This window comes from Mercenaria mercenaria, chromosome 8 (genome assembly GCF_021730395.1).
Source record: "Mercenaria mercenaria strain notata chromosome 8, MADL_Memer_1, whole genome shotgun sequence".
Lineage (NCBI taxonomy): Eukaryota > Metazoa > Mollusca > Bivalvia > Venerida > Veneridae > Mercenaria > Mercenaria mercenaria.
The window spans coordinates 9,066,050-9,088,019 of record NC_069368.1 but is presented as its reverse complement, the minus strand read 5'-3'; the positions used below and the strand labels follow the sequence as shown (position 1 = coordinate 9,088,019).

The window sequence follows — 21,970 nt, the reverse complement described above, 5'->3', positions numbered from 1 at the left end:
TGCTAAGATATGGGGGTTTTTTCTGGACAAAAAACTAGAGGTTACATTGAACAAACAGCTAGCACAAACTACGAATTTAGATTTTACAAAATAACTTATTTATCTTTTCTACATTCATTTTTCACTGAAATACAGAACACAAAAATCTGAAATATAAAATACAACAAGTTTCTGTATTAATCAATTTTAGATGGTCTGTATTCAAATTGTCAAAAGTGGCTTACTTTAAATTTACAACAACAAAAAAAGAAACAAAAAATCTGAAAAAAATCACGTCGTGTTCAAAGAACATTTCTTTTTCAAAAGACAATGAAACAAGCACACTCGACAAAAAATACGCCTGGTCCACAAAAACTATATTCAAGAATCCCTAGCAAGTTACGAGCGACCAGTTAGGCATCACAGTTCAAGTCATTTACTTGTAAAATGCTTCTTGAACTGCTTTATGATGAAATGCATGCATATAATCCATGTGAATAAAGAAATGCACCGAAATTTCGTTTAATTAGTTTTATTTTAGATAAATTTGCAATATATTTAAGGAAACTGTCCTTGAATATCACATGATTTTCAAAGTTTGGCTTGGATTTCTTTTTAGGACACACACACACACGCGCACGCACACGCACACGCACACACACACACACACAACCGTATTTCTGTATTTCATAAGGAACTAAAGATTATAAATCATCAATAAAACTTTATGTTAGAATTAGTTTGAGCTTCTGACATTATTTCTAGTAATATAAGCGGTCTAATTTAAGAAGAACTTTTGGAAGCATAGAACGTAAGCAAGCAAAAAATAATAGCAAACTCGGTTTCATCGAGCCTGTACATGGGAGGTAATGTGCAAAAACCCTGACGCCCCCACCCCCCTTGCGCGCGCACACACACACGCGCGCGCGCACACACACGCGCACGCACACGCACACGCACAACCGGCTTAAGCAGAATTCTATTATCCATTAATGAGCTTCATGCTCTCAAAGGACCAGAAAATATAACAACAATGAATCCAATTACGTAGAGACATTTTACAGCCGCTACACAGCATTTAAAGACTGCTGCTGTGATAGTTGATAAAATATATGAGAAGATCCGCTCCTTTGCAACCAATAAAAATAATGGCAGACTTGCTTTTATTGAGTCTATTAACCCTTAGCCTGTTGGCGGCAAGTGATTCTGCCTTTGCGACCAGTGCAGACCAAGATCAGCATGCACATCCGTGCAGTCTGATCATGGTCTGCACTGTTCGCTATTCAGTCAGTTAATTTTCAGTAAACTCCTCTTCGAATAATAAATGGTATTGCCCAAATTGAATGATGGACCAGTCCATTTTAGAAATTTAGCATGGTAAGGGTTAAAGAGATGAACAAAGGTTAGTGTGTGTTAGCATGTTAAGTGGTGAAGAAGAAGAAAAATGTTTAAATTTTAAATATATTGCTTTCTTGTATAATACCGGATGGTTACCATATCCACCTTGAAAGTATCAAGGTCAAGGATGTTAACTAAATGGCCAGTCTACAGATGAGTGAGAAAAAACTGGAATTAAAAATTAGTTTATGGTAACAAGATGTGACTTGTACTTGTCTGAAGCCAACTGAGAATGCGAGTGTATATTAAATCTCATTGACTCAGTGCCTTTTAAAAGAAATTTTCGAATTGCTTGTGGTAGAATTTGTAAAACATTACCAGACGGGAATCTGGTCGCCTATGTTCAAGGGGTGCCATCCAAGGTTTTTTTGCATGGCTGTAACAAGATGTTGGACAATTTTGGTGATTGTTAACCTGTGAATACGGATGCCAGTTGGTTGATGTATAATCCAGATGGTGATGGGCAAAGGTTTTATATGCAATGACTTCCGACTTGTTCGTTACTTGTGATATTCCTTTTTATTAAGACCAGAGTTTAATTTGCATTCGATGATATTGTGGTGGTGAGCATGGATCTGTTGCTATGTCAACGCCAATATATTTTGCACTGAAGACTGATTCTAGTGTTTGTTCAGGGTGGTGGGGGAGATATTGTGTTCTAATGCATGATTTGCAGTACCTGACATTCAGAGGGATGAAACTCAAGGGTTCATTCATTTTCATATATTTCTCTAATTTGCTAAAATCATCTTTCTCGATTTTGTAGTTAGCAGAATAGTCTATAGTAATGTAGTCTACCGTGTCGTCGGCAGATAGTTAAAGTGTAGAGGATGAAAGATCGTTTATGTAATTAAGAAAGTACAGATGTCAAAGGATAGAGCTTAGAAAAACATCAGCTATTACAGGTACCTCACTGGATTGATCACCCAAAAGTTTACAGGCTGACTTCTACTAAGAAGAAATGCAGCAGACATTTGGGACATAGGAGCAATAACCACAGTCTTGAAGTTTAGTAAAAATATATGCACACCCTGGTCATGATTTATCTTGTCAAAAAGATAAATAAGATAAGTTTTATTTTAAGTCGGCAAGACATATGTCACGGTACAGACTTGGTCAGGTAAGAGTAGAATATGTGTCAGGCAGCCGGTTAGCTCAGTCGGTAGAGCACTCGGCACATTTTTCTCACCCTGTGACATTTGGCGCCCAACGTGGGCCCGTGACATGATTGCTTGGTCAGTCTTGCGACGCATGCAATATAATGTACCTTTGGAATTCGAGGACGAATTTCCAATTTGTGGGAGTGGAGTGTATGTCACGGTACGGACTTGGTCACGTAAGGGTAGAATATGTGTCAGGCATCCGGTTAGCTTAGTCGGTAGAGCACTCGCCCTGTAAGCGAGGGGTCCCGGGTTCGAGCCTCGGACTGACTGCACATTTTTCTCACCCTGTGACACATATAACAATACAACATAAGCTCTGACTGAGCTTTTTAACCGACTTCAAAAGTTTTTAAAAAATGGGTTTTAAAAGTGTAAAAGTTTTACAAAAGTCGAGATTATTTAGTTTCTGAAGCTAACCTTCGACAAAGAAGTATAAAATACATTAAATTATGATTTTTATAGCTCTTTGGCTTCGATGAAATAGGATAAGACAAAATAAGATAAGATAGATTACTTATATATAAAACGCGTTACAGTATGGAAAAATAATGTTACAGGTTCAGGACTAAGAGTATATTTTTCATAGAACAATTAATTTCGTTTAAATCATTTAAAATATATAGTTATCATTTTCAGGTACGGTATGGGACGGCAGAGAAGTAAACTTCCGGTTGAAAAGGTCAATTATTTCGGGTACCAGCAATACATAACATTTTGTTTACTTCCTGTACATTCATTGGTGGTTTTCTAGGTCAGTGGAAAAATGTGGTCGGTCTTGTTGCGAACACATTTACTACATATATAGGAATGGGATAGAATTACCTAACAGTTATATTACAGTCTATGCGTGAGTTTAGCATTCTTTAATTTCTCATTTTGTTCGTTTGGATAGCTAAAAAAAATTTTTGAGTGCAAAGTGTACGTTGATTTTGCGGAACTAGAATAGTAGGCTAATTGAACATAAACTGAGTGTTGACCTAGATTTACAGATGCTCCACTGAACAAGCGTGTGATCATTACGGTGCATGATGTAATTATTTACAGAAGTTTGAGTGATGTCATAACCTTTTTTCTTAAAATTTGTGATATATAGTTTCAGTAGCAATCAACGCATGAACTAAATAAATTTGCAGCTACTGTGATTATAATATCTATAGATGAAGAGTCAGGTCCAGCATGTGCCAACTGTCAATCAAAGTGCATTTGGAATCTGACTGTCACAGTCTTGTTTAATGTCATATTTAAAACAGTTTGTACAGACTAGACTTTTACTATTTATAAACTTAATAAATCTTGAAAGCCTTTTATGAGTGGATTTAGAGGGGTGAACTAGGCACATCCTCACCCGTCACACTTCAGTCATTTTAGAAGATTGTTTTGGCTTATTTGGCTTGTAAAACATTATAACTTATATCAGTGTTGTTCATAATTGAAGAGCAAGAATCCAAAGTAGAAAAGCTTGCTGCTTTTTTATTTCTGACATTTGCAGCCACCGCAGTTGGACCTGTCACAATATAAAACTTAAGTCCAAATATTAGTCCCATACTCAGTGCAGTAAATCATACTAACAGGCAAGACATATAATTCTGTCTACAATAATCTTGAATGCCACTGTTTAATTCTTAAGCTTTACATATTAGGGATCAAATTACATATTTATGACATGTTACGGTGCTAATTATATACAGCTAGTCTGGTCTGAAGACTTTGTGCAGAAATACGTAAATAAACATTTATTTCAATTTATGAAACAAGATCTATTAGAAGTATTTAATTTGTCCTACAATTACCTTGCAATTTTCCTCGCAAAATATCACAAATATATGAAGAATGCTTTTCTGCATATTAATTGCATGAAGTAATTAGATTATTTCTTTATGTACCAGCAGACAATATTATAGAAAAAAACATTAATGGCCTATTAGAAGGCTGTTATTCAGCAAAAAGATGTCCTCGTAAAGGGTTGTTATCTTAAGTCTTGTTTACTCATAAGTTGAACTGCAGTGAAAGGTTAACATCATAAAATCAGGGCAGTATTTAGTTATATTTGTTTATTTGGGAAAATGATTTGTTTATGTCAAATTGAAGGAGACTTTTATAATGGTTTGTTTACAATTCAGTGAATGATTTGAAAGATTCCATTCCCTGAGTGTTTTGGAAGTTGTGCACCTGTTCCATAAAGATAATGATTTGTGAATAAAACTTATTATAATGTGGATTTTAAAAAAGAAATTTAAACCAGTCTTGCAAGATGCTCTGGTATCATTGGTACCGGTATGTAGTAAAAAACATTTGATGTGGGGAAATAAGGTTTTTTATGCAGCACTCAGTAACTCTAGTTTGATGGTGCATGATTAAAGTAATACATGATGCAATCACAAGAAATCGGAAATTATGTATTTTACCACTTATTATTCGGCTAAGGCCTAAAAAAATTCTTTGTTTCTGGTAACATGCTAAGTGAGACTTTTCGGAAATTATTATTGTATCAAAAAATGAATACAAGTAAGCAGGTTATGCCTTTACAGCATCAGTAAGTTGATTTCTAACATCACTGACCATGTTTAAAGGTAGAAAGTGCAATTTTGCAACTTCATGTTAAAAAGTTGAAAAAATATTCTCCAAGGCAAATATTCTCAAAAAACATTTAGGGTTGGGCAAAAAATTTAGGTTAGGTCAGGATACCGGAAACAAACATTTTTTTTACACCTAAGTAAATTTACATTTGTTTCTTAAGGTATCTCCACAACTGTCTATGTAAATTTACAGATTTTTCACTCATCTTGAATGATATTCCAAAAGTAAATTTTTGAATTATATGGACTTGATTTTCTTTTCATTCTGTTTGTGATAGGATCTTTTGAAGAAAAAAAAATTTAAAAGGAATAAGACTGGCTTCCGTCCCTATGTTTGTTCTTATTTACATATCTCAGTTTTCTTCATTAAGAGGGAAGTTTAAACTCCAGATGGTTGTTTCTACTTTTGACATTTTTTATTGCCTCTGGCTCCCAACATTCAGCCATCAGATAAAATTGTGCTATTTTAGAGGCTTAAAATTTTCTTATAAAATGTTTCCAGTATTTGTATAAAAATAACCAGGGAGCCAGGCTAAAGAGGAATGTGTACTGTAATATGCTATAGTTCTCTATTTTATCCTTTAATATTATGTGCCAGAGTGAGTGAGTTGGGTTTTAGGGCGAATCAACACAAAATGGTTATATATCGCTGAGAAGAAGTCATTTTGCAAATGCCAACTGTAAAGCATAAACATTGATGTAAAAAACCAAAAACATCCATGTAAAAATGTAAAGAACACTATGAGTAATGTAAAACATAATAATTATTATCTAAAACATCCATGTAAAAATGTAAAGCATAATTATCTAAAAACAGTTATGTAAAATGTATATAATGTGTGTGTTAAAATATCAGCTGCAAACATAATAGTACTGCAAGATGTTAACAAAAATATGAAATGTTAGATTTTTTGCCAGAATTCCATGGTTTTTGCAAAAAGACATGAATTGGTGGATTTAAAATTTTATACATAAATTAATGGAGAATTTGCTTATTCATCAAGATTTAATCTTATAAGTTGATGCAACCACAAGATCCATTTTTTGTGGGGCCTCATGATGGCTGAGAGGTTATGGTCACTGCCTTCAAGTTTCTTGCCTCTTAGACTTATAAAGTCTGTTGAGATCAAGTAATTTGTAATAAAGTTTATTCTTTCTTCATACTGACATGGTATTTTCTCAAAAAAAAACCCTTTTTTCCTCTAGGCTAGATATTGTAAAGTTTTCTCAGAAAGTGCTATTTAAGAGGATTTTATGGCAGAGGTGCTTATTTCAAAGGACTCTAACGACTGATGCCTGTCTACTTGCCTCTCTCTGCCATTGGTTTGAAACCTTGCTCAGCATGAAGAATTCTTTCAATTGAGGAAGAGGTTCATTTGGTTTATGGGTTCGCGGTTCTACATAGGTGCCAGTCTGATATAAAAAAAAGCCTGACGGGGCACCTGGGATATTTTCCCACCATGAAAGCTGGAAAAGTCATTATATAATGACCTGTAATTGCGCAAGTGTAGTGCTAAACCCTACAAATAAGTCTGCCACAAACATTATGTTGATTATTTCATAGTAAATAAAAAATTGTTTATACGTATTTCAGTCAAAATGTCAAACTGTTTTCTCAGTAACAGGTGCAATAGTCAGTTCAGCATCACTCAAGTCAAAAACAAAAATGTCACATTACTGCTGCTATAGCGTCAAAATAACTTTGTGTTTACATGTGCTTTTGACAAGTATTGTTCTCCTATTATAGCTTTCATCATCTCAGTGTGTCTGAAGCTAATGAGATTTAACAGAGAATTATAGTTTCTTTATTTTTTTGCAGTCAGACCCAGACCTGTGAACAGAAATTTAAGGTTAATGCATTGTGCCATTAAAAATTAATGATAAGGTCAATTTGGACTTTTCTGAAACATTAATGATAAGGTCAATTTGGACTTTTTTGAAACAATGTTAATAACAAACTACCCTGTTACAATTTGATTTAGATTAAACTAACATGAAATTAAGTTGGCCTAGGTGTTGTTTGTTGCATCATTATTGACTATTACCTGTGTATTATCCAGGGTATCCAGACTGAGAAGGCAGCCAATGTTAGTGACATCTTTTTATGAAACTGGAACTTTTCATAGATAATCTGTAAAACGTGACTTTTTTATATTGATTAATTTTAGTTGAAGATCATTGGCAAAGAGTAACAAAAAATTTAGCTTCTGTATTGTTGTTTGTTACCTGAAAAACATAGATTTTTGTTGAAATTTCTGGATTATATTCTAGCTTATATGTCATAATAAGTGTCTGGTAAGTGAATCAGTAAAAGTGTTATGTTTTGCAAGTTTTGTGTTATAGATTTATTTATTAAAAGATAAAATCTAGCATCTTAAGTATTTTACCAACATGCACTACAGCAGTCAATTGTTATGTACCATTATGTACCTTAGTACAATCCAGTTCAAGTTACTGACAATTATTAATGATAACTAAAGTAGGACCTAGTTGTAATGCATACACATGTTAAAGGGATACACAAATTTTTTTTTAAGAAAGATTTGAGCCGTGCCATGAGAAAACAAACATAGTGGCTTTGCGACCAGCATGGATCCAGACAGTGAGCCTGCGCATTTGCGCAGTCTGGTCAGGATCCATACTGTTTACTGATAGTTTCTCTAATAGCAATGGGGTTCAAAAGCGAACAGCATGGATCCTGACCAGACTGTGCGGATGCGCAGGCTGGTCTCGATCCATGCTGGTCGCAAACGCACTATGTTGGTTTTCTCATGGCGCGGCTCATATATTCTGTTTTACGTAACTAATTAAAGGAAACAGAAAGAGACGTGTTGTGGAATTTGTTTTGACTGTGTAATGTGAAAACACATACGCGTATACAAACAGTCCAGTCGACAATCTGAATTATCTTGCCATGCCCATAGTAAAATTGAATAACAGTAAAAAGTAAGAAAATGAAATTTAATATTTGATAGAAAATTTTAAAGGCTCATAATGCCTTTGTTTAAAATGTGGCTGCCACAACTTACGTTATGAAGATAAATTATATTGATTTCTTGTTAAATCCTATTTTCAATATATTTGTAAACGGTCTGAATATTGATGCATTATACTAGTATGTTTAATTGAACCATTCTGTTCTTTTTGATTACCTCCCTTTGTGACCATTGCTGTAAAAGTTCATGTGCAGTATTTAAAGTGGCACTTTTCTAACTGTGTAATTATGCAAAACATCTGTGTGGACAGCAGTTTCATCTGTTTTCAACATGAAATTTAAAGCCTTATGGAACTTTTAAGTGTTATTTTAACCTGACATACCTGGGTCAGGTAAGCAAAAGCATGAAAATTGTTCACCTACATCTTCAGAGTAATGAAACATATTTCTGTTTTTACTAAACATGTAGGTAAAATGTGAGAAACCTTGTTTCTACAATGATTTAAAGAGTTTCATTTTTTTATGCCCCCACTTTTGGGTGGGGGCATTTGCTCTTGTCCATCCGTCCTTCCGTCCGTCCGTCCTTCCGAAAATGTTGTGTCGCACCTAGCTCCAAAAGTATTTGACGTAGCGTCACAAAACTTTACAGGAATGTCGGTCACCATGTGTAGTTGTGCACCTGGGGTTTCGCGTCCGAATTCATTCAGTCTTGTAGGAGTTGTGGCCCCTGACTTTGTAAAAATTGGTCATTTTAGTGTTGTGTTGCACGTAGCTCCAAAAGTATTTGATAGAGAGTCACAGAACTTTACAGGAATGTTGATCAGCATGTGTAGTTGTGCACTTGGAGTTTCGCGTCCGGATTCATTAAGTCTTGTAGGAGTTATGGCTCCTGACTTAGTAAAAAATTGGTCATTTTAATGTTGTGTCGCGCCTAGCTCCAAAAGTATTTGATGTAGAGTCACCAAAGTTTACAGGAATGTTGGTCAGCATGTGTAGTTGTGCACCTGGGGTTTCGCGTCCGGATTCATTCAGTCATGTAGGAGTTATGGCCCCTGACTTAGTTAAAAATTGGTCATTTGAATGTTGTGTCACGCGTAGCTCCAAAAGTATTTGTCCTAGAGTCACCAAAGTTTAAAGGAATGTTGGTCAGCATGTGCAGTTGTGCACCTGGGGTTTTGCGTCTGGATTGATTCAGTATTGTAGGAGTTATGTTCCCTGACCTAGGAAAAAATTTGTGTCCTTTGTCATGTAGTGGGGGCATCTGTGTCCCATGGACACATTTCTAGTTATCCACAATTTTACCAGTGTATCCCATAACATTTCCCTCTCTTGAGGATCAGAATCTTCTCTTCCGATGCATTGTCTTTGGGCTCTATTACTGAGCCAACATGGGAAGTGGTCAGTTAGTCAGGAAAAGTATTACTTTAAAAAGTAGTTAGCAGTTCATTTGATAAAATACCAGTTATTGTGAAAATTCATTTGATTTATTGGTCATTAGCTCGACTCCCTGGCTGAATGGTTATGTTGAATAAACACAGAAGAATTTTTGTATTTAGTAAATTGTAAGCATCTAAAATCACTTTCATCAAGGCTGATCCATTCTTGTTCAAAGAAAGGGCAATAAAAATTGTCAGCATTCAAAACAACTTGAGGGAGCCAGTCTAAATTGGTGCAGATTTCTGGGTATATGAATTTGATCATCTCAACTTTTGAAGTTAAAGAAATAATTAAATGGCAATTTCATTTGTTCATATGGATTTATTTTTGCAGATTTATTCAATCACAAAATCCACGAAAAATTATTTCCACAACGAAAATTTATGATAAGCTGTTTGGTGGCAAACTGTTTTAATTAGTTGTGTTTAACATTAATTTTAAAACTGTTACTTTAAATTTATTACGATATTTAAAATGGAAGGCATCTCATTAATGCATATTTTCATTTAAATGATTAATTATAAGATGAAAAACCTGACTTAAAAGGTGTGAAATTAAAAGTAGAAAAATGTGTGGTATTTATAAATGGATATATTATATTGTTCCTACTGCTCCTGCACGTTAATTTAAACGACAACATGTTCATATTATTGTTTGATTGTTATGGTTCTCATGCATCGTTGAACTAAAAAAGGTTGTCAAAGATACAAGTTTAAGCCCATACTGTCATGTTATACAAAAATATTTTCTGTATTGAAACGTTTTATTGAAGAAGAATCATAATTATCAAACATGTTATCGTTCGAGTTATCGTGCGGGATTTATACACACTAAATTATAAATAAACATCATGAGGATCTAGTTTCTGTGTGCTTAACAGTTAAATATGAATGATAATGAAAAGGAAGTGTTGATGTCTTTGCATTAATTAGTTTTATTTAGCTTGACTATTCGAAGAATAGTCCGAGCTATTCTACAGTTCTACTCACCCCGGTGTCAACATTACACCTTGGTTAAAATTTTGCATGCAAGTACGTATATCTATCATTTAAAGGCATATAGCTTTGAAACCTATTTTTTTAGCTCATCTGATTTTTTGAAAAAAAATGATGAGTTATTGTCATCACTTGAGCGGTTGTCGGCGTCGGCGTCTGCGTCGGCGTTGCCTGGTTAAGTTTTATGTTTAGGTCAGCTTTTCTCCTAAACTATCAAAGCTATTGCTTTGAAACTTGGAATACTTGTTCACCATCATAAGCTGACCCTGTATAGCAAGAAACATAACTCCATCTTGCTTTTTGCAAGATTGATGGCCCCTTTTGTACTTAGAAAATATCAGATTTCTTGGTTAAGTTTTATGTTTAGGTCAATTTTTCTCCTAAACTATCAAAGCTATTGCTTTGAAACTTGGAATACTTGTTCACCATCATAAGCAGACCCTGTACATCAAGAAACATAACTCCATCTTGCTTTTTGCAAGAATTATTGCCCCTTTTGGACTTAGAAAATCAGTTTTCTTGGTTAAGTTTTATGTTTAGGTCAGCTTTAATCCTAAACTATCAAAGCTATTGCTTTAAAACTTGCAACACTTGGTCACCATCATAGGCTGACCCTGTACAGCAAGAAACATAACTCCATCCTGCTTTTTGCAAGATTTATGGCCCCTTTTGGACTTAGAAAATATCAGATTTCTTGGTTAAGTTTTATGTTTAGGTAAACTTTTTCTCTTAAACTATCAAAGCTATTGCTTTGAAACTTGTAACACTTGTTCACCATCATAAGCTGACCCTGTACAGCAAGCAACATAACTCCATCCTGCTTTTTGCAATAATTATTGCCCCTTTTGGACTTAGAAAAATCATTTTCTTGGTTGAATATTATGTTTAAGTCAACTTTTCTCATAAACTATCAAAGCTATTGCTTTAAAACTTGCAACAGTTTTTCACCATCATAAGTGGACACTGTACATCAAGAAACATAACTCTATCCTGCTTTTTGCAAGAATGATGGCCCTTTTTAGACTTAGAAAATCATGGGTAGGACAATATTTCTATTATACAAAAAAAATCAGATGAGCGTCAGCACCCGCAAGGCGGTGCTCTTGTTTTTGGTTTAAGGTCAATTACCAACCTCACTGGGTCAAGTCCCATAACTCAGACATGTATTTTGGCCAAATTATGTCCCCTTTTGGACTTAGAAAGTCCTGGCTAAAGTTTTGCATGCAAGTTACTATCTCCAAAACTAATGCAGACATTTAATTTAAACTTCACATGTGTCTTGGGGGTTATAAACCTAGTAGATAGCATCAAGTCCCATAACTCTGACATGCATTTTGGCTTAATTATGTCCCCTTTTGGACTTAGAAAATCCTGGTTAAAGTTTTGTGTGCAAGAACATATATATATATAGCTATAATGTAAAGTCATATAGCTTTGAAAATTATTTTTTCTTTTTCTAGGTTAATTGCCAACTTCACTGGGTCAAGTCCCATAACTCTGACATGTATTTTGGGCAAATTAAGCCCCCTTTTTGACTTAGAAAATCCTGGTTAAAGTTTTGCATGCAAGTTACTATCTCCAAACCTAATGCAGAATGATATTGATTTGAAACTTCACATGTGTCTTCAAGGTTATAAAACTAGGTGATAGCATCAAGTCCCATAATTCTGACAATCACATGTATTTTGTAAAATTATGTCCCCTTTTGAACTTAGAAACTTTTGGTTAAAGTTTTGCGTGTAAGTTTAATACTATCTCCAAAACTAATGCAGAATCTGATATTGATTTGAAACTTCACATGTGTCTTCAAGGTTATAAAACAAGGTAATTGCATCAAGTCCCATAATTCTGACATGTATTTTGCAAAATTATGTCCCCTTTTGAACTAAAAAACTTCTGGTTAAAGTTTTGCCTGCAAGTTACTATCTCCAAAACTACTGCAGATACTTGATTGAAACTCTATATGTATTTTAACATTTAGGGTAATATTCCTGCTGTTGGGACAACAATTCGAATAGTCGAGCATTGACTGTCTTACGGACAGCTCTCGTTTTTAAGGCATTTATGATATAAAGGTAACGCTTACTAACCAATATATTTTACTTATGTAATTATTAATATTTAGAAATCAGTAATATTCTTTGGGATGGGGCCATGGGGATAGAGGGAGATGGGGGCTGATTTTCATGGATTTTGTGTTTGCATCAATCAAGTTAAGTCCCATCTCCCTTATAAGTGGAAATTCACCAAGCGGAATAGACATTTTGACCAAATTTCATGCCCATGAAATTAACCTTTACACTGCTTTAATTTCTATAACGGACTGGTCCATCATTCAATTTGGGCAGTACCACAGTAACCACTAAATATTATTTGAAGGGGTCATCACTGAAAATTTACTGACTGAATTATTAACGAACAGTGCAGACCATGATCTGATCTTGGTCAACTCTGGTCACAAAGGCACTGATTGCAAAGGCAGAATCACTTGCCGTCAGCAGGCTAAAGGATAAACAATTTAACAGTGAAACATAATAATAAAAATTTTTGCAACCACTGTTACTGGTCTAGAAGTTAACATATATTTTTATGCCCCCAGCATCTACTGATGCGGGAGGCATATACTTGATTGTCCTGTCCGTCCGTCCGTTCGTCCGTCCGTAAGAGATTAACCAAATGGGACCGTTTCGTCTGGCATCAATACCCCTTACTTGAATGACTTGATACTAATGCAGATGTAAACTGTGACCATTCCTCATCTTCAGACATCACCTGACCTCAGTTTGACCTTGACCAAATTTTGGACTTAGGTTGCTTTATATGGGCCTTCTCTTGGTTAACCAAATGGGACCGTTTCGTCTAGCATCAATACCCCTTACAAGAATGAATTGATACTAATACAGATGTAAACTGTGACCATTCCTCATCTTCAAACATCACCTGACCTCAGTTTGACCTTAACCTTGACCTTGTTTTGGACTTAGGTGCAAAATCTATCGCAAGGATGCCACTGGGGGCATCAAGCGTTTATTGAACGCAGCTCATTCTTTCTATTATATTGTTACTTTCCATGCTTTTTATCTGTTTATTTATTTTAACACTGAATGTGAAGATTTTCAAAGTATTATAGATAGCTAAATCTCTTCCAAAAAAACCCAAAACAAAATAATTTGTTTTTATGCCTGGCTATCCAACTGCCATTATTTTCCTAAGTTAGCAAAAATTAACACCTGTTTTCAAAAATCATGAAAATATCGGGTAATGTTAATAAATAAGTAGGCAATAGTATTATCTTAAACTGTGATTTTTTTTGTTGAATGAAAGTTCATATGCAAAGGAATAATATCGTGAGGGCTTAGATAATAAGTATATAACAATATGTATTGTATTTAAAATAAATTAATTGCAGTGTGCTTGGGAATACAGATGAAATAAATTGTCACCACTGAATACCATTTCAGTAGGCTAGCACACTCCTGTTTATTTGACTCATCTCTTGTGACTTATCTTTCTATAAAAAAACACTATGACTTATCTTATTCATAAAACTAATACTATAATAAACTATAGACAAAGAAATGTATTGTGTCTTTATCTTTGAAACATATATAAAAGGTGTATTTCCATTACAATAATAATTATTAAATGCTATACAATTATATTGAAAATTAGTAAATTTTTGAAATTCAAAACCAACCTCAAGGTCATAATTTATGAATGAATGTTATCTCACTCAGACATATCTGAGACATAGGGCAGTAAGCCAGATTTTTTAAGCAGATTGAAGTGCTAAAGTGCTAAAAGCCTGATAATCAATTGAGCGTGATTAAAATCAAACAGATCTCAATCATGGACATTTGTAAAGAAATTTAAAAAAACTCTAACATATTTCTGTGTCAGAAGCTAATGTCGCTGAATTGTTTCTTTACTGTTACAGTACCTTGCAAAAAATGTTCATATTTCTGTATACCCTTGTACTTTTTAGCATCAATAAGAATGGATGACTTGAAACTGATATGCAGGATAAATATGTATACGTTTTATAATTGGACTGGTAATTATACTGATCTATTAAAATTTTTTAATGATCCGGCTGCTATTTTTGTAAAATTAGTGAAAATAGAGCTGTTGCAAATTATGCCAAATCAACAGTACTTCATTATACTTCCCCCTTCCCTCATTCAATGAACTGGGGGTATATAGCCTGGCTGGCTGTCTGGCTGCATCGTTATTTTTAGCTCATCTGATTTTTTGAAAAAAAATGATGAGTTATTGTCATCACTTGAGCGGTTGTCGGCGTCGGCGTTGGCGTTGCCTGGTTAAGTTTTATGTTTAGGTCAGCTTTTCTCCTAAACTATCAAAGCTATTGCTTTGAAACTTGGAATACTTGTTCACCATCATAAGCTGACCCTGTATAGCAAGAAACATAACTCCATCTTGCTTTTTGCAAGATTTATGGCCCCTTTTGTACTTAGAAAATATCAGATTTCTTGGTTAAGTTTTATGTTTAGGTCAACTTTTCTCCTAAACTATCAAAGCTATTGCTTTGAAACTTGGAATACTTGTTCACCATCATAAGCAGACCCTGTACATCAAGAAACATAACTCCATCTTGCTTTTTGCAAGAATTATTGCCCCTTTTGGACTTAGAAAATCAGTTTTCTTGGTTAAGTTTTATGTTTAGGTCAGCTTTTATCCTAAACTATCAAAGCTATTGCTTTAAAACTTGCAACACTTGTTCACCATCATAAGTTGACCCTGTATAGCAAGAAACATAACTCCGTCCTGCTTTTTGCAAGATTTATGGCCCCTTTTGGACTTAGAAAATATCAGATTTCTTGGTTAAGTTTTATGTTTAGGTCAACTTTTCTCTTAAACTATCAAAGCTATTGCTTTGAAACTTGCAACACTTGTTCACCATCATAAGCTGACCCTGTACAGCAAGCAACATAACTCCATCCTGCTTTTTGCAATAATTATTGCCCCTTTTGGACTTAGAAAATCATTTTCTTGGTTGAGTATTATGTTTAAGTCAACTTTTCTCATAAACTATCAAAGCTATTGCTTTAAAACTTGCAACAGTTTTTCACCATCATAAGTGGACACTGTACATCAAGAAACATAACTCTATCCTGCTTTTTGCAAGAATGATGGCCCTTTTTAGACTTAGAAAATCATGGGTAGGACAATATTTCTATTACACAAAAAAAATCAGATGAGCGTCAGCACCCGCAAGGCGGTGCTCTTGTTTTAATACTGCATTTTTTTAAAGCTCTAAAATAGCACATTTTATCTGTTGGCTAAACCATGCCTATGTTCTGAGTCTGGGGCAATAAAAACTGTCAATATAGAAACAGCCTGCTGGATACTTCCTCTGTTAACTTATACATGGGTGGATCCAGCGGGGGGTGGGGGGACCCTGCTAGAATTTTCAAAGTTAATGGTGAAAACTTTTAAAGCTGCACTCTCACAGTTAAAAAACAGTACATTAAAATCGTATTATAATGTACTGCGTACATCAGGAAACATTCATTACAAAACCTTTTACAACATACAGGAATTTAAGCCCTTGGAAAAGAATTCTACCTTTTGAAACACGAACTTTTTGAGATAAAACGTTACGGCAAACATCAACATCGATAATGGCAATATACATGATTTACATTATATTTTTAAGTCGACGAGTCTTTGGCAGGGGGCTTAAACTTAGTCAAGGCCAGTAATGAATTTTTCATCCTTGTTCATCCGTACCCCCACTATGCTCGTTTTCATATCATGTTTCCATATGTAAAATAATATTGTATTTCTGATTTTCGAAGTGATGATTACATTTTTGATGGTATTCAGATTCTTGTTTTTCTTACACTTAAACGCTCAAAATTCGCTCTCCGTTGACCCCGAGAAACAAAAACATCCCCTCCCACACGTACCCCCATCATTCTGGACCCCTCCCGGAAAAATATCCTGGATCCGCCCCTGTTATATATAAGAAATATGACAGAACAAACATAGGGCTAGGGTATATTGTTTTGCTCATTGTGTAGGGTGATGGATCATATGGTCTCCAGATGGCCTACAGTTCTGCTTGATATAATAGCCCACAGTTTATATCTCTCTATTTGGAAAAACATCCTTTAAAAGATCTTTGGAAATATTGAATTTGACATATGATTATACTGGGAAGGCAATATGAACAAAGTTCAATTGATTATCTGTCAAAACAGGTCTGAAGTTACGCAGTTCTATATAACAAGTAAGAAAAGTACTTTTTGCGCAAAAGTGTTGCATTTTAAATGTGCGCTGAAGCAGTGTCCTTACTGTTAGGGTTCAAGGAGCAAGATGCATGATTCCCTGGGTTATTTGTGATTGAAGACCTGTTTGTTTAAGCCCGGCTCTGCGGCTATTCAAATTCTATTGTGTGTAATTGCAACCCATGATTACAATAGGTAACAGTTAACGGCCACTCGCCACACTTTAGCTCGCAAAATGGTAAACCGCAGGTATTTTATATAGAATTTTATATAAAATAGACTATTTTGACAGGGGTCACTGTTCATAGACAGGATTTTCATGCTTTTTCAGTGACAATTTAAGGTTCAAAGGTAGGACTGGAGCAGGTCTTTAATTTAAGAAAGCTACAGAAATAAAAAAAAATACATGATAATCTGCCTACTTTTTGGATTCATATCAATGATATCGATGATGGCCCTTGAAAAAAAAGCTGTTTTGTATATTTAATGTATCAGCCACCCAAGATCTAGGCCATTCTGCCGCTTAGCTGGAATAGCAACATTAAGCTGCATGTACAAGGCACACCCCAGAAGTTTTTTTTTACCTTTTTAATGTCAATATGGCCAATAGAAGTTAATGGCACACATAGGGATTGGACCAATGAAAGGTAATTGCACACACGCTGCTCTGTTGCAAGTGTAATAGTATTGTTTCAAACTAAATTTGTCACTATTGATAGCAACATACATACATAATAATAATACATGATCTATGAACCGCAGCATTGTTAATTATCTGATATGTAGAAGGTATGGTCAAATACATTTAAACAATTGAACATGTCTACAGTGGTCACTTCAACGAGTCATTAAAAATTATCACTACAAACAGGGTTTGTGTTGATGCCCCAGGCGAAATGAAGGTCATTATGACCATGGACTACCATGGTCAACCTTGGTAGTCCATGCTCATATGACCATGGTGGACCACGTTTTGTTAAATGGCACCACGGTTTTTGGTAGTCAATAATCACCATGGTCGACCGTGGTTTACCATGGTTGACGGACAACTAGCAAACACAAATGCTCATGGTGAGAACCATTCCTAACATGGTATCGACTTGCAATTTTTTTTACATTTTAAAGAAGTATGCAATATGGAGGAAGCATCTCTCAGATTGTTGATATCTTGTTCGATGATATTATATTTTATAATGGAACATTGTCGGTGGCTGAATTTTGATAAAAGAAACTGACTGTTCCATAAAATCATATTGGAGAAAATTTCAAAATTCTGGAAGACCATTTCTTCGGTAGTAGTTACTTATGCAAATTTACTGAAAATTTGGGTATATTATATATGTGAAAAAATTACTTTGTAACGAGAAATCAAAATACACTATTTTGATATATATTAAAATCAGTATATTTGAAACAATGTTTTGCACTTTACAAATTATAAGGTTTGTTAAAAATATATCAAAATATTTCACCAACACAGATAAGTAATTAAATGTATAATCATAAATTTGAAAGGGTCATGAAAATACATGACAATTTCAGTCTATATCTATTTTTGCAAGTCAGTCATTTATTTGTCATAAAATTGCTAAGATGACAACAAATTTAGTCAGACTATGAAAGTTTACCTTTGAATCTGTCTATAAATGCAGGAAAATTATTCAATATCTAGGAAAACTTTTGGAGCAAAAATGCTGGCAGGCATCTTTGCTGCATTGTAAAACTTGATAATTGTGAAAATTACTAACATGACCATGGTAGTCCATGGTCAACCGTGGTTGAAAAAAGTTGACCATGGTCAAACTGTTGATTGTCTTTTCTGACCATTATCGACCATGGCCAATCTTATCTCACCATGGCCAACCATGGTCCTGACCATGTTTTCACCATGGTATTTGATGGTTGACCACGTTACTTCATGGTCAACCATCAAAAACCGTGGTGACCATGGTCAACCATGGTCAACATTTCGTCTGGGGCATATATCAGCGTTGGTATAAAACTGATCAACCCTATATCTGTTGTACCTTTAAGTTTTATCTTTAATAAAAACTGATAAGCAAGTATAACAAGAGCTGTCGGAGGACAGCAACGCTAGACTATTCAACAGCCATGTCAGCCAAATAAATTTCGTAAAAATGCAAAACAGAGTTATGGATTCTGTACAATGCATGTCAAATCATCACAGTGGACAAGTGTGTGAAGTTTTTATCCATTGCCATGAGCACATACTGAGATACCATATAAGTATTTTTTCCTGCGGGCTTAATATTCTGCGATTTTTTTCAAAAATGTTGTCACAGTTGTGGTATTAAATTTCTGCGGTGTCTTCCTTCTCACATTGATGGGATTTATTTCTGCGGTTTTGTATTCACCAGTTGTTTATACAGGTACATATTTTGGCAGTTATGTTGGCTTCCAGTTTTAAATTAAAAGTTGACGGTCTTGCCACACAGACACAAAAAATGCCTGTGCATTGTAATGGTAAGATAATTTTTTTTAATCACACCTTTTTCAAGTCCCATACAAATTTAATAACAGTAAATATGACAATCGCCAGACCAATCGTTTAACAATAGTCACAAAGGTACAATGGATTGTGTTTGTCACATAATTCAAGAAAATTTAAACTGACAGCTGACTGCTGTTTAAAAACTGGCATGTATGAAAATATTTAACAACAATAAAACAGTTCTATTATATTACCGTTACAACTAGATTTTCAACTTACTTCGTCGGCCTTCGGCTACATGTGGGACAAATGCCGATAACGCTATCGGACACTGTCTGATACTTAACCAGATTATAATGGCGACTTATATCTTTGTATCATGGCATATGTCAAGACAAATTTTTCTGCAGATTTTAAATCTGCGGTCTTATTGTCTTTCGCAGAAAACACAGAAATAAAGTTCCTGCAGAAAAAAGTACTTGTACGATACAAGTTTACATACAAAAATAGAACCCAAAATTGCTAAGTCAAAAAAGTGGCATAATTTTGTAAAAAGGCAAAACAGAGTTATAAAACCTGTGCAGTGTAAGTCAGTTCTTCACAGTGAACAAGTTTTAATCCATTCCCACAAGTGGTAACTGAGATACCAGCTTAAATACAAAAACCGAATTGGGATGACACCAACAAATGAGCGAGTCCAATAATGTGGAAAGTTATAACACTATAGTGTAGGTGCTTAGGCCATACAGTCTCCCTTTTCATGTTTTCATTTAAATATTAATTTTGTAGACTGATTTTGTTAACGTTGGCACTGAAAGAGAAGAGGATAGTGCAATACAAAGGGTTCCTTATATGGTCAAATTGGACATTAATATACAGGTGACCACTAATACATGGTTAGACTGTAAACTGTCATTTCAGAATTTTAAGTACACAGATTGGCAGTGTAATGTAATTACATGTATCTGTGAGTGTGTCAAAAAGTTATTTACAGCTGTTGCATGTGTAAACCACAGTAAATTAAAGATGCATATCGTTGGCCAGTGTGAAAACCCTGTGTGTTCACTTTCGTATCTTTTCTGGAGAGACAAAAACTAGTGAATTTATATGAATTTGTCACAGTACAATTTTGCAGCTTTCTTATAGGATAGGGTATGTCCATTTTTAGCTCACCTGAGCCAAAGGCCCATGGTGAGCTTTTGTGACCGCTCAGTGTACGTCGTCCGTCCGTCAACATTTTCAAAAAAATCTTTTTCTTGAAAACCACTGGGCAGAATTACACCAAACTTCACAGGAATGATCCTTGGGTGGCCCCCTTTCAAAACTGTTCAAAGAATTGAATTCCATGCAGAACTCTGGTTGCCATGGCAACCAAAAGAAACAACTTTAAAAATCTTCTTGTCCAAAACCACAAGACCTAGGCCTTTGATATTTGGTGTGTAACATTGCCTTGTGGTCCTCTTATCAAAATTGTTCAAATTATGCCCCTGGGGTGAAAAGAGGCCCTGCCCTGGGGGTCTCAAGTTTTACATAGACTTAATATATAGGTAAAAACTTTAAAAATCTTGCCTGAAACTGCAAGGCATAGGCTTTTGATATTTGGTATGTTGCCTTGCCAAGTGTTTCTCTACAAAAAATTGTTCAAATTATGCCCCCGGGGTAGAAAAGAGGCCCTGCCCTTAGGGTCCCAAATTTAACATAGAAATATCTATAGGAAAAAAATCTTCTTGTCTGGAAGTTCAGTTTTAAGGCCTAAGGCCTTTGATATTTGGTATGTACATTGTAGCATTGCCTAGTGGATCTCTTGTTCAAATTATGCCCCTGGGGTGATAATAGGCCCCACCTTGGGTGTCACTTGTTATATGAGTTATATAGGAATAAATACTTAAAAAATTATCAGATCATATTTCCTAGACTGCTTAATTATATTTACCTGATGACCCCAAGTGATTAGGGGTCATTTGACTCTGATCTTGACCTACTGACCTACTTTCTTGTTTTTTAAGATACAGCCTTGAAATTTGGATGACGTGTGCAGTTTTGCACAACGATCTTAAAACTGACTTTCAGTGACCATGAATGTGACCTACTGACCTACTTTCTAATATTTTAGCATCAGTTTGCCATTTTAAACATGTGGCTCATATTACTCAGGTGAGCAATTCAGGGTCATCATGACTGTCTTGTTTTAGCTGACCATGTGACATCTATAACTATGAATAGTAAACAGCTGGGAAAAAAAATGTCACAAAAAGAGTATATGGGATTTTGACATTGCTTGAGAATATCTACGAAAAAAAACTGATTAAATTTGACAGTTTTAGTTAAATACAAATGGATGCTGTGAAAGTTTTTATTTTGCTCTTGAGAATGTTGTTTGTGTATAAGGGGCAGGGGGATAGACATTGGGGAGAGAAATAGGTCTGTTATTTGAAATTTCTTACATCTCCATTTTAATAATTAGCTCACCTGTCACAAAGTGACAAGGTGAGCTTTTGTGATCGCGCGGTGTCCATCGTCCGTGCGTGCGTCTGTAAACTTTCGCTTGTGACCACTCTAGAGGTCACATTTTTCATGGGATCTTTATGAAAGTTGGTCAGTATGGTCATCTTGATGATATCTAGGTCAAGTTCGAAACTGGGTCACGTGCCGTCTAAAACTAGGTCAGTAGGTCTAAAAATAGAAAAACCTTGTGACCTCTCTAGAGGCCATATATTTCACAAGATCTTCATGAAAATTGGTCAAACTGTTCATCTTGATGATATCTAGGTCAAGTTTGAAACT

General features: G+C 35.0%; 1 protein-coding gene across 2 annotated transcripts in view; it reads left to right on the top strand.

Moving 5' to 3' along the window:
- The first annotated feature begins 3,265 nt into the window (after positions 1-3,265).
- The window catches only part of LOC123523088 (neuropeptide Y receptor type 6-like), a 34,187-nt gene continuing 15,482 nt past the window's right edge, over positions 3,266-21,970 (top strand). The window contains exon 1 of one of the 2 annotated variants that reach the window (XM_045300716.2): positions 3,266-3,387. The gene's annotated coding sequence lies outside the window, so the exon portion shown is untranslated. Of the gene's footprint in view, positions 3,388-7,206; positions 7,412-21,970 lie in introns of those variants that run through there. The other variant, XM_045300715.2, reaches the window with a different exon arrangement.